The following is a 13,373-nucleotide window of genomic DNA, read 5'->3' as shown; positions in this document are numbered from 1 at the left end:
TGATTTCAATTACGTTAGACATGTGCGCAGAAGTAGTGTGCTGAATTGTACAGGAGTTGTAGTTTTCATTTTTTTAGGAACCTCTATACTGCTCTCCATAGTGGCAGCATCAATTACATTCCCACTAACAGTATACAAGGATTCTCTTTTCTCTACATCTTTGCCAACACTTTCTTAACAATAATAGCTATCCTTATAAGTGTGAGGTGATGTCTCATTGCAGTTTTACTTTGATTTCATGATGATCAGTGACATTGATCACATTTTCATACACCTGTTGACCATTTGTATGTCTCTGAAGAAATGTCTATTCCGTTCCTTTGCCCAATTGAATCCTTAGCTTATACCGTACACAAAAATGAACTCAAAATGGATTATAGGGTTAAATATAAGACCTGAAGCTATAAAATTCCTAGAGGAAAACATACGAGAAAAGTTTCTTGACACCGGTCTTGGTGATGACTTTTTTAGATACGACACCAAAAGCACAGGCGACAGGAGTAAAAGTAGACAAGTGCGACTGTATCTAATTATAAAACTTCTGCACAGAAAAGGAAACAATCAACAAAATGAAAAGGCAACCTGAGACATTTCCAGAGGACCTATGATCTCAAAACTATTTTTATTGTAACAGTAAAAAAATATAAGCATGCCTTCTTTTATTGCATTTAGCTTTATCGCACTTTGCAGATATTGCATTTTTACAAATTGAAGATGTATGGTAAGCCTGAGTCAAGCAAGTCTATCAAGTAACATTTTTCCAACAGCATTTGCTTATTGCATGTTCCTGTGTCACATTTTGATAATTCTCAAAATAGCTCAAGCTTTTTTATTATGATATTTGTTATGGTGACCTGTGATCAACGATATTGGTTGTTGCTATTGTAATGGCTTTGGAATGTCATGAGTTGTACCGAGATAAGACTGCAAACTTAATTGATAAATGTTGTGTGTGTGTTGTGACTGCTCTGCCATCCAGCAGCTCCCCATCTCTCCTCCTCTCTGGAGCCTCCTTATTCCCTAAGATACCACAGGACTGAGATTAAGCCAGTTAATAACTACAATGGCTTCTCGAAGTGTTCAAGTGAAAGGAAAAAATCTCACATCTCTTACTTTTTTTTAAGTTCATTTATTTATTTTGAGAGGGGGGTGGAGAGCACATGCACGCATGAGCAAGGGAGGGGGGAGAGAGAGAGAGAGAGAGAGAGAGAGAGAGAGAGAGAGAGAGAGGCGCAGAATCAGAAGCAGGCTCTGCACTGCCAGCACAGAGCCCGACACGGGGCTCGAACTCACAAACCGGGAGATCATGACCCGAGCCGAAGTTGGACGCTTAACTGACTGAGGCACCCAGGTGCCCCACATCTTTTACTTTAAATCAAAAGCTAGAAATAATTAAGCTTAGTGAGAGGAGGGTATGTTGAAATCCAAGAAAGGCTGAAAGCTAGGCCTCTTGCACCAAACAGTTAGCCAAGTTGTAACTACAAAGGAAAAATACTTGAAGGAAATTAAAAGTACTACCATATCTTGGTGATATGGAGAAAATTTGAGTGGTGTGGATAGAAAATCAAACCAGCCTTAGCATTCCCTTAAAACAAAGCCTGATCCAGAGCTCCAAAAATACTAGGGCTAAGAATTATGCATTATCTATATGCACTATAAATGGAACAACAAAGCCTAAAGGACAATATATCTGTTTACAGCAAGACTTCCTAAACATTTTAAGCCCACTACTGAGAAATACTTCTCAGAAAAAAAAAGGTTCCTTATATTACTGCCCATTGACAATCCACCCAGTCACTCAAGAGCTGTGATGGAGATGTGCAATGAGATTAAAGTTGTTTTTTATGCCTGCTAATGCAACATTCATTCTGAAGCCCATGGGTCAAGGAGAAATTCCGATTTTTATGTTTTATTATTTAAGAAATAGATCTCACAAGGCTGTAGCTGCCATATATAGTGATTTTTCTGATGACTCTGGGCAAAGTAAATTGATAATCTACCTCCTAGAAAGAACTCACCATTCCAGACGCCATTAAGAACATCTTTGATTCATGGCAAGAGGTCAACATATCCTCAGAAGTTCAGAAGATGATTCCAACCCTCATGGATGACTTTGAGAGGTCCAGACTTCAATGGAGGAAATAACCTCAGATGTGGTGGATAATAGCAAGAGAATTAGAATTAAAAGTAGAGCCCGAAGGTGTGACTCAATTGCTGCAATCTCATGATAAAAGTTGAATGGAAGGAGTTGCCCCTTATGGAGGAGTCCAGAAAGTGTTTTCTTGAGATGAAATATATTCCTGGTGCAGATGCTGTGAATACTGTTGAAATTTAAAGAAAGGATTTAGGATATTACATAAACTTAGTTAATAAAGCAGCATCGGGGTTTGTGAAAACTATTTTTTGAAAGAAATTGTACTGGGGGTAAAATGCTATCAAACAGCATCACATGCTACAGAGAAATTGTTTAAAAATGGAAGAGGCCATTTGTGTGGCAAATATCATTGTTGCTTTATTTTAAGAAATTGTCACAGCTTCCTCAACCTCCAGCAACCACTACCCTGATCACTCAGCAGCCATCAACTGTGAGGCAAGGATCTCCCCCAGCAAAAATAGTATGACTTGCTTAAAGTTCAGACGATGGTAAGCATTTTTTTAAGCAATAATATATTTCTAATAAAGTTCTACACAATTTTTAGACATAATGCTATTGCACAATTAATAAATTACAGTGTATTAGAAACATAAATTTTCTGCACACTGAGAAACAAAAAATGATTTTACTCACTTTGTTGCAATATTCACTTGACTGCAGTGGTCTGGAACCAATCTCACAAGATCTCCAAGGCATGCCTATATTTGCCTTTTCCAGTGCGTTTAAATTTTTTAAAAATATTTTTTCAACGGTTATTTAATTTTGAGAGATAGAGCATGAGTGGGGGATGGGCAGAGAGAGAGAGAGAGAGAGAGACACAGAATCCGAAGCAGACTCCAGCCTCTGAGCTGTCAGCACAGCCGACGTGAGGCCCAAACCCACAAACCGTGAGATCATGACCATAGCCAAAGTCACATGCTCAACTGACTAAGCCACCCAGGGGCCCCTCCAGTGTGTTTAAATTTGCACTGATGATGCAAAGGAATTGTGGATAAAACTGCTGAAACCTTATAACAAATCAAGGTTGTAGCAGCAAACTTTTGTAGTAGCTGTATTCTTCATCTTCACGTACAAAATAAAATAAAATAGAAAACATGTCAATTTCACTTAAGAATATCTGTAGTGATATTTATCAATAAAACATTAATTATTTTATTAAATCTCAACACTGGAGCACATGTTTTTTAAATATTGTGTGATAAAATGGGAAGTGTGTATTAAATACTTCTGCATACAGTGCTTTTATGATGATTGTCTTCAGAAAAGCCCTTGCAGGGTACTTGAAGTTGCAAGCTGACACAGCCACTGTTTTTCAGAGAAAAACATTTTTACTTGAAAAAAAAGAAAAAAATTACTACGGTTACTCACATTGCATATGTGGCAGACATTTTCTTGAAAACAAAGTGTACCTGTCATTTGTATAAATCAACTTGAGTTTGGTAATTCCCAATACTTAAAGATTCTTCGATGAAATGGGCTGTGATGTTTTAGTGTTTTTAAAATATATATTATGTAATTAAATACATCTTTGAAGGTACATAATTCAATGGACCAATACTTTCTAAATGCCCAATGAATGATGTTACAAATCAAACTTGGGTAAAAATTATTATTCACAATAAAAGATAACCCAGTATATTTTAATGTAACAGATTACTAAAAAATTAACATGTTTTCCTATCTCACATTATAAATAGCCTTTAAGAAACTACTACATGGATAGTTTTGTTATAGTATCAAATAAGAACACCCAAAGTGAATTGAAAAGTCTATTAAAGTATTTCTTCCTTAACTTACATATCTCTGTGCAGGAAGATATCCTTCATATATCTAAACAAAACAACATATTTCAACAGATTGAATACAAAAGAAACTATTATAATTCAGCTAACTTCAGTTAAGTCACACATTAAAGATATTTTCACACATCTAAAACAATGTTACTCTTCCTACTATTTCTTCATCAAGAAATATAGTTATTTTCATAAAAAATAGGCATGAAGAAAAAAGGAAAACAGTATTCCCTTCCTGAGGTTGCAAAATGCTCAGTTCCACTCAGTCCCACAATCTGTAACTCACAAACACTGAGTCAGGAAATGTACTGAAATGACAATTTGAAACGAATTCATCCAGGGATGCCTGGGTGGCTTAGTCAGTTAAGCGTCCAACTTGGGTTCAGATCATCACCTCGCGGTTTATGGGTTTGAGCCCCGTGTTGGGCTCTGTGCTGACAGCTCAGAGCTTGGAGCCTGCTTGGGATTCTGTGTCTACCTCTGTCTCTGTCTTTGTCTCTCTGTGTCTCTCTCAAAAATAAATAAACATTAAAATTTTTTTAATGAAAAATAACACAAATTCATCCCATCAGCCAGCTTAAGATCTTACCTTATAATGCTAACATCACCAAGAAAAACAGAAAGGCAACCTATTTTTTAATTTTTCCATACTATATTTTAGCAAGCAAGAGTAAAATTGCCCTCTTTCAAGAATGGATAACCAATAAATTCCATAAAAGCATGGCAGTACACAATGATGATGGTACATTAGATGTAGACAATAAGTTTACTAAAAATAAACGTACTCAGAGGTGATCAGGAATGACAGAGTAAGAATGTCCAAAAATTCTCGCCTTTACAAAAGCGAAGAGAAACTGGAAAAGACTGTCAGAATCAATTTTTTCAAAACTCTTAGAAATTAACCAAAAGCTCGCAAGACATTTCATCACAGACATTTCGCTGAGTCTTCAAAAGAACAAAAAATTTTGTGACATTTTAAATTACCATATTTATATCCCTTCTTCCCGATCCATGGTAGTCTGGAGAATTAATCAACTTCACTTATGGTAAAAAAAAACCCAGTATCCTAATAGATGCTAGCGGTAGAACAGGGTTGACTTAATAGATCAAAAAAAAACAAATCACATAGAAATTAGGAAATACTTAGAAATGAATAAAAATAGAGTAACAAAATTTATGGTATGTAGTGCATAGAGAAAAAATTTACAAATGTGAACACCTGCATTAAAGAAAAGATATCAAACCAGTAACCTAATCTTCTACCTTAAGAAACTGGAGAGATGAAAAGTATATCCAAAGGATAAATAAGGAAACAAAAAAAGATTAGAATGGGTATAAATGAAATACAAAACAGAAAAAAATAGACAAAATCAATATAACCAAAAGTTTTTTTTAAGATTAACAAAATCAATATATTTAGCCTGACATTTGAAGAAAAAAGGGAGAAGACAGAAAATACTGAAACCAGAAATCAAAGAAGAGGTATTAGTTCTAACATTATGGAAATATTAAGGATAATGACTTTGTGCCAAAAAATTAGAAAACCTAGATAAAGTGGATGAATTTTGTAAAAGACACAAACTACTAAAAATGACTCAAGAATAAATATAAAATCTGAATATACCTATAACAAGTAAAGAGATTGAATTACTAACCAAAAACCTTCTCACAAAGAAAATCCCAAGATCAAATGGCTGCACCAGTGAATGCTATCAAAAGTTTAAAAATTATCACCAATTCTACACTAAGTCTTCCAAAAATTAGAAATAGGAGGAACACTTCCCCACTCATCCTATGAAACCTGCATTATGCTGATTCCAAAGCCAGACACAGATCCTGGAAAAGGAATCACTGCAGACCAATACACCATATTAATATAAAAGGAAAATTCTCAACAAATACTAGAAACCTATATCCAGGAACATATAAAAATAATTATCCAACATGACCAAGTGGAATTTACTTTTGGAAATGCAAGATTGTTCAAACATATGAAAAATAACTCAATGTAATCTGATAGAATATTAATAGAATAGGGGGATAAAATTAGATGATCATCTCGATACATGCAGGAAAAGTATTTGAAAAATTCAAACACACCCCTTCGTGATAACTTCAGAAACAAGACAAGGATGTAGCTTTCTACCACCTCCATTTAACATTGCACTGAAGGTTCTAGCCAAAGAAATTAGGCAAGAAAGTAAATCAAATGACCTACCATTAGAAAGAAAGAAGTAGATCTATCTCTATTCATAGATGATATGATGTTTTCATCACATCACAGTTAACAAGAACTTAGAATTTGTATAGAAAATTCTAAAGAAAAAAACAAATACCTATTAAAGACAATATACTAGTTAGCAAGGTTTCAGTCAATAACATCAACATACAGAAACCAATCTTATTCCTATGTACTAACAATAAACATTGAAGTGAAAAAAAAAAGAACACAAATTAAATTTACAATAGCAACAAAATGAATAAAATGATTAGGGATAAATTTAACAAAAGTATAAGTCTTGTACACTGAAATCTACAAAACCTCATTGAAAGAAATTGAAGACCTAAAAAGTGGAAAGGCATTCCATGTCCACGGATTGCATCTTATTATTAAGATGACAATACTACCCAAAGCGATCTAGGAGTTCATTGTAATCCTTATCAAAATCCCCGTATACAGAAGGCAGTTTTCAAGGTGACTCTTAATTATCCCCATTTCCTGATATGCACAAACTTGTGTCTGTACTAAGAATGCAAAATCCTTATACATATGAGAATAACTCAACATAGGGTATCCTTTCCTCTTGCGTTTCAGGTGGAGCTAGTAATTTGCTTCTAAAGAAAAAAGAATATCACTTGTTTAGGATGTGGTTCAAGATAGTGTCATAAGAAGAGTCTGAACTCATCTTCTCCATGGAACATGCTAAATTATATATATTAATAGAATAATTCCTCCTGAAGACTGACTAGCTACTGAACAACAAAAGAGAGAAAGAATGACAGAATAGCAAGAGAGATGGAGATAAGCCATAGTTTAAAAGAGTAACTAATATACATGGCCACAGCCTCAGCCAACCAGCGAAAGTTACCAAGTACACACAGCTTGCACAGGGGACACCATGCATAAGACCACTGCATCAAGTTTAGGAGAAGTATCTATTCTTCTTAATCATAGAAACACACACACACACACACACACACACACACACAACAACAACAACAACAATGGGAAAACAGAGGGATACACTCCAAAAATAAGAAGAAAAAGAAAAAGAAAAAACTGCAGAAAAAGACCTAAATGAAACAGAAATAAGCAACATGTGTAATAAATAATTAAATGATGATTAAGATGCTCACTGGGCCGGTGAAAACAATGGAGAATTCAGTGAGACCTTCAATAAAGAGACAAAAAATACTAAAGAAAACCAGAGTTGAAGAATACAATAACTGAAATAGAAAACAAGTCAGAAGGAATCAACAACAGATTAGAGGATGTAGAAAAATGTATAAGTGATCTAGAAGACAGGATAATAGAAAGCACACAAGTTGAGAGCAAAAAGAGAAAATAATTTTTTAATGAGGATAGATTAAGAGATCTCTTGGATAATATCAAGTGAACAAATATTCAATTTAAAGGATTCCCAGAAGAGGAAAAGAGAGAGAATGGTCTAGAAAACTTATTTGACCTAGGGAGGGAAATAGATATTAAAGTCTAAGAATCACAAAGAGTTCCAAACAAGGAGGTCCATACTATGGCACATAATAATTAAAATGTCAAAGGTTAAAGATATAAAAATAATCTTTAAAACAAGAGAAAAACAAAAGTTACCTACAAGAGAAAACCTAGAAGGCTATCACCTCATTTTTCAGTGGAAACATTGCAAGCCAGAAGGGAGTGTTATGATATATGCAAAGTGCTGAAAGGAAAAAAAAAAACCTCCAATCAAGAATACTCTATCCATCAAGATTATCATCCTGATTTGGAAGAGAAATAGAGTTTCCCAGACAAGCAAAAAATGAAGGAATTTATCACCACAAACCAGCATTATAAGAAATATTAAAGGGACTTTTAGGTGGGAGAGAAATGGCCATAATTAGATATAAGAAAACTAAGAATAGAAAGATGTGAAATATGACAACATAGACATAAAACGTGGAGTAGGCAGTAAAAAGGGAAAAGAAGGGTCAAAGGAAAATATTTTTCCTTTTTTCTTTTTTTTTAGAATGTGCTTGAACTTAATGGTCATCAAATTTATATAGACTGCTATTTACTTAGGGTGTTATATATGAATCTCATAGTAACCACAAAACCAAACTGTATGATTGTACACAAAAAATCAAGAGAAAGAAAGCCAAACAAAAGATAATCATCAATTACAAAGAAAGAGAGTAAGAAAAAGGAAAGGAACAAAGAAGAGCTACAAAAACAATACCAAAACCAATTGTAAAAATGGCAATAAGCACATAGCTATTAATAGTAACGTTAAATGAAAATGGCCTAAATGTTCCAATCAAAACACATAGAGTGGAATCCATAGAGTAGGTAAGAAAACAAGACTCATCTATATACTGCTTACAAGAGACTCACCTGAGCCCTAACAACACCTACAGATGAAAGTGAAGGGATGGAAAAATAAACTCAAAGTGAATTTCGGATGTCAATGTGAAACCTGAAACTATAAAAATCCTAGAAAAGAACACAGGCAGTAATTTCTCTCACACCAGTCATAGCAACACTTTTCTAGGTATGTTTTTTTTAAGTCAAGGGAAACAAAATCAAAAATAAACTATTGGCATTACAGCAAAATAAAAAGCTTTTGCACAGTGAAGAAAACCATCTAGAAAACAAAAAGACAATGAACTGAATGGGAGAAGATATTTGCAAATTATACATCCAATAAGAGGTTAATACTGAAAATACATAAATTTATACAACTCAACACCAAAAATAAAAACAAAACAAAACAAAAAATAACCCAATTAAAAAATGGGCAGAGGGCCAAAAAAGACATTTTTCCAAAGAAGACACACAGTTGGCCAACAGACATTTGAAAAGATGCTTAACATCACTCGTCATTAGGGAAATGCAAATCAAAACCACAGTGAGATATCTCCTCACACCTGTTGGAATGGCTAGAATCAAGAAAACAAGAAACAGTAAGTGTTGGGGTGGCGGTAGAGAAAAAGGAATGTTCATGCATTGTTGGTGGGAATATAAATCGATATAGCCACTGTAGGAAACAGTATGGAGGTTTCTCAAAAAATTAAAAATAGAAATACCATATAAGTCAATAATGCCACTATTGGGTATTTACCCAGGGAAAACAAAAACAGTAATTCAAAAAGATACATCCACCACTATGTTTATTGTAGCGTTATTTACAACAGGCAAGACATGGAAGCAACCTAGGTGTCCATCAATAGATGAATGGATAAGGAAGAAGTGGCATATATATATATATATATATATATATATATACATATATATATATATATAACATATCATAAAAAAGGTTGAGGTCATGCCATTTGAGACAACATAGATCTAGAGGGTATTATGCTAAGTGAAGTAAGTCAGACTGAGAAAGACAAATACCATATGATTCCACTTATAAATGGACAAATAAAAAGCAGAATCAGACCTATAAATACACAGAACAAACTGATGGTTGCCAAAGGGGAGGAGGCCAGGGTGCTGGGCAAAATGAGTGATGGGAGAAGGAGAGACAGGCCTCCAGTTATGGAATGAGTAAGTTATGGAACTAAAAAACAGAGCATAATGAACACGGTCAATGATATTGTAACAGCAGTATAATGGGACCGAAGGTGTACAAACTTGTCAAATCACTAAGTAGTACACCCGAAACTAATGTAATATTGTGTGTCAGCTATACTCAAATCAAAGGAGTACCACTTGCGGGATGAGGCTACAAAAGACTTTGACTTAACTTTCTTTGGACTCTCACCATTGCCTTCTTGCCTTGCATGCTTTGATGAAGCAAGCACCATGTGTGAGAGGCCTGTTGACAATGACTAGCCAACAGTCAGAAAAAAAAAAAGTTCTTGGGACAACATGGGAACAACATTCATGGGAAATTGAATGATATCAACAACCACTGAGCGAGCTTGGAAGAGGATCCTGCTCCACTTGAGTCTTCTGCTGTGACTACAGACCCTTGATTAACACCTTAATTGCAGCTTTGTGAGAGACCATGCAGCAGATAACCTAGTTAAACTGTTCCTAGATCCCTGATCCACAGAAAGTGTGAGGTAATAAATGTGTGTGTTGGAATTATTTTTTCAGCAGGAATAAATAATACACTTGGTTTCATAAAACCAGTGCCCTCCCCTCCCTATCTTGCACACATCCGTCATCTCCATGCAACTCTTCTTAGTAACCTTTTGTTTTCAGTGATAAAGAAGGGTGGCTTGTATTGCTTATTCATTTTAGGGCTTTGTAACACAAAATCTTCTGAAGCAAAGAAGACAAAAACTGATGACTTTCTTGGGATGGATGAAAGAAAACTATCTCTAACAGCGAGATCGTAGTACAAATTCCTTTTAAAATGTACCACGTTTCACAATTTGAAGACTTATTTTAAATATAGCATTGAATTTATGGAAGGATATTGTAGAGTCCTTTACATTTCATTTTATACTGCAGTTGTCAGTGGAGTCCTCAGTTTTCATTTACCTCCAAATCTTCTACTTAAAATGACTTACACAACTCCATCTAAAATGATTTGGTGGGTGATTACCATATGTATAGATCATTTGTTCATAATTTATTACCTAATTTTAAATAATATAGTGATATAATATTATTGTCCACATCCACAGTTAAGAAAAATGAGTTCGGAGTGATTAATCATCCTAGGATAATAGATTCAGAAGCAGAATGTCTGCTATTTGTGTCTCTTCTCTTTCCTTAACGCCACTGACAATTTCAAGTTATTGGTCAGTCTCAAAGACTTCCATCTGAAAGGTAGCTCAGTATTCATGGAGATCGGCTCAGTTACAAACAAAGCTAACAGTAAGAGCTACACCATTGACCTCATTTTAATCTCTACCATTTGTAATCAAATCCTGGATTAAGAAGTATGTTTCTCAAGTATTTCTTGAGTTATCTGAAGAGGTTGGATTTTTATGCCGAATGTTCAAAATAAAAATAAAGTTCACCTTTTGGGGCGCCTGGGTGGCGCAGTCGGTTAAGCGTCCGACTTCAGCCAGGTCACGATCTCGCGGTCCGTGAGTTCGAGCCCCGCGTCGGGCTCTGGGCTGATGGCTCAGAGCCTGGAGCCTGTTTCCGATTCTGTGTCCCCCTCTCTCTCTGCCCCTCGCCCGTTCATGCTCTGTCTCTCTCTGTCCCAAAAATAAATAAACGTTGAAAAAATAAATAAATAAATAAAGTTCACCTTTTTGATTCATCAGACTAGTGCTTTTTTCCCCAATATTTTGCGGGCTGGAATTACAGACTATACTGCTCATAGTTACTGTTTTATAGCAACAACACCAAATGAGCCATTTGACAAATATTAATGGCCACTTACTATGTGCCAGTCACTCAAACCAATCGTACTTTAATATGGCATTTTATAAACTTCAATTATGTTTCTGACAATGACCAACATATTATGAAAATCTTACCCCCTGGTTTTCAACACAGTATCATTATTTTTGAAATATTTAATCTATCGTTATTCATATATGCTTCATTAATGTTATAACACAGGTCCTAAAACATCATAATAGAGTTGGTCAGTTATTTCAGCCATTTAGTAAGATCATTGTTTTAAAAAAGATCCAGTTTGTTTTAAATTTACTTTCAATAGGTTTCAGGCCAGGATTAAATACTGTGTGTTCTATTTTGCTGTTGTTGTTGTTTTTGGTAGGCCACAGTTAACATTTTCCAAAAACTCAATGAGAATTTTGGAGATCAACTTCTATATGGTAACATAAATATAACAAAACTCGAAATCACACTTATAAAGATTTAAATTCAAGAACATTCAAAGTCCCCCGACTTGCCAATTTACAATGCCATATCTGAGAATTAGAACAAATCCATGAATTTAGAGCCGTTTCCAAGTGCAGAAGCCCTATACTCTATTCTAAGAGAGTTGCCCAAAATAGTAGAACTGGGTGGACTTGGGGCTTCGTTTTCAAAAAGGAGTTCATTTCCTTAAACATTTAGCACAAAGGGGAAATCTCAAGGGAAATAATTCACTGAAGATGTAAAATAATTTGTTTGGAATAAGAACACAGAACAACAGAATTTGAATATTTCCCATTACTATCTGTAAGGACAGTTCTGCTGTAATACCATTGAGTGATTAATTCCACCTGGCAGAAACTAAATACCCTGATCATGTCATTATGCACTTTCAGGTGCTGTCACACCTCTAATTTGTTATGTTTCTCCTCGAAGCTACATATCAAGTCTAAGAAAAGATGGGATGAGTTAGTTTTTCATTTTATTTTACTGTTCAAAGTTTTATTTCTTTGTTTTGAGAGAGAGGGGGAGAGAGAGCATGAGCAGGGGAGGAGCAGAGAGAGGGAGAGAGAGAATCCCAAGCAGGCTCAGCACACAAACCCCAACACAGGGCTCGAACTTCTGAACCATAAGATCATGACCTGAACCAAAATCCAGGCTCAGATGCTTAACCAACTGAGCCACCTAGGCATGCCAGTTTTCCAATTTAATTAAACTTATCTTTGCAATCTAAAATAAAGTACAATAAATTTTTTTGCAAAGTGGTATTCTATCACTGAACAGAGAATTTGTTTTGTGATCTTGTCACAGAACAACGACCTACTACATTTCTTTATTTCCTATTTAAAAAGAGTATAATTACTGTTGAAAATTAATGTTTAAATATTTGGCTCAATAATTAAGCACCACCAGAGCAAATGTGATTATTTGCCAATATAAAGGTCATTTACATGCCCTGTCCATCAGAGTAAGCAAATTCCTCAATAATTATTTTTCTTATTTTATCACATGTTTTGTTTACCTTGTCTCCATATCTCTAAGATAGGATTAACTTGATAAATAGGCAAAATCTTAAAGATGATAACTTTTTATTTGCCATTAACATAAAGACTTTAACATTCTCAAAATTTACATATGGCTTTACAATTTTACATCACTCAGACTTTTCCTTTGAGAAGGAAAGCTGAGGATAGCTAATATTAAAGATGGTAAGAGATTTTGTTTGTCCTAGTTCCCTTAAATACATTCTAATTTATGAAAAGGGAAAAGAGGAGAGATTTTTCATGTCTTTCATCTTAAGTAGGGCAGCCTTCGTAGTTTCTCTAATTGCACTAAAGAACTAAAGATAAATGTTCACAAAATCAACATGACTGATTTACTTTTTTTCACACAGAGGGAGCTTATTTAGTGCCTAGAAGCAATTTGTGTGTAA

This window comes from Lynx canadensis, chromosome B1 (assembly GCF_007474595.2).
Source record: "Lynx canadensis isolate LIC74 chromosome B1, mLynCan4.pri.v2, whole genome shotgun sequence".
Classification (NCBI taxonomy): Eukaryota; Metazoa; Chordata; class Mammalia; order Carnivora; family Felidae; genus Lynx; species Lynx canadensis.
This window is presented reverse-complemented; position numbering follows the sequence as displayed.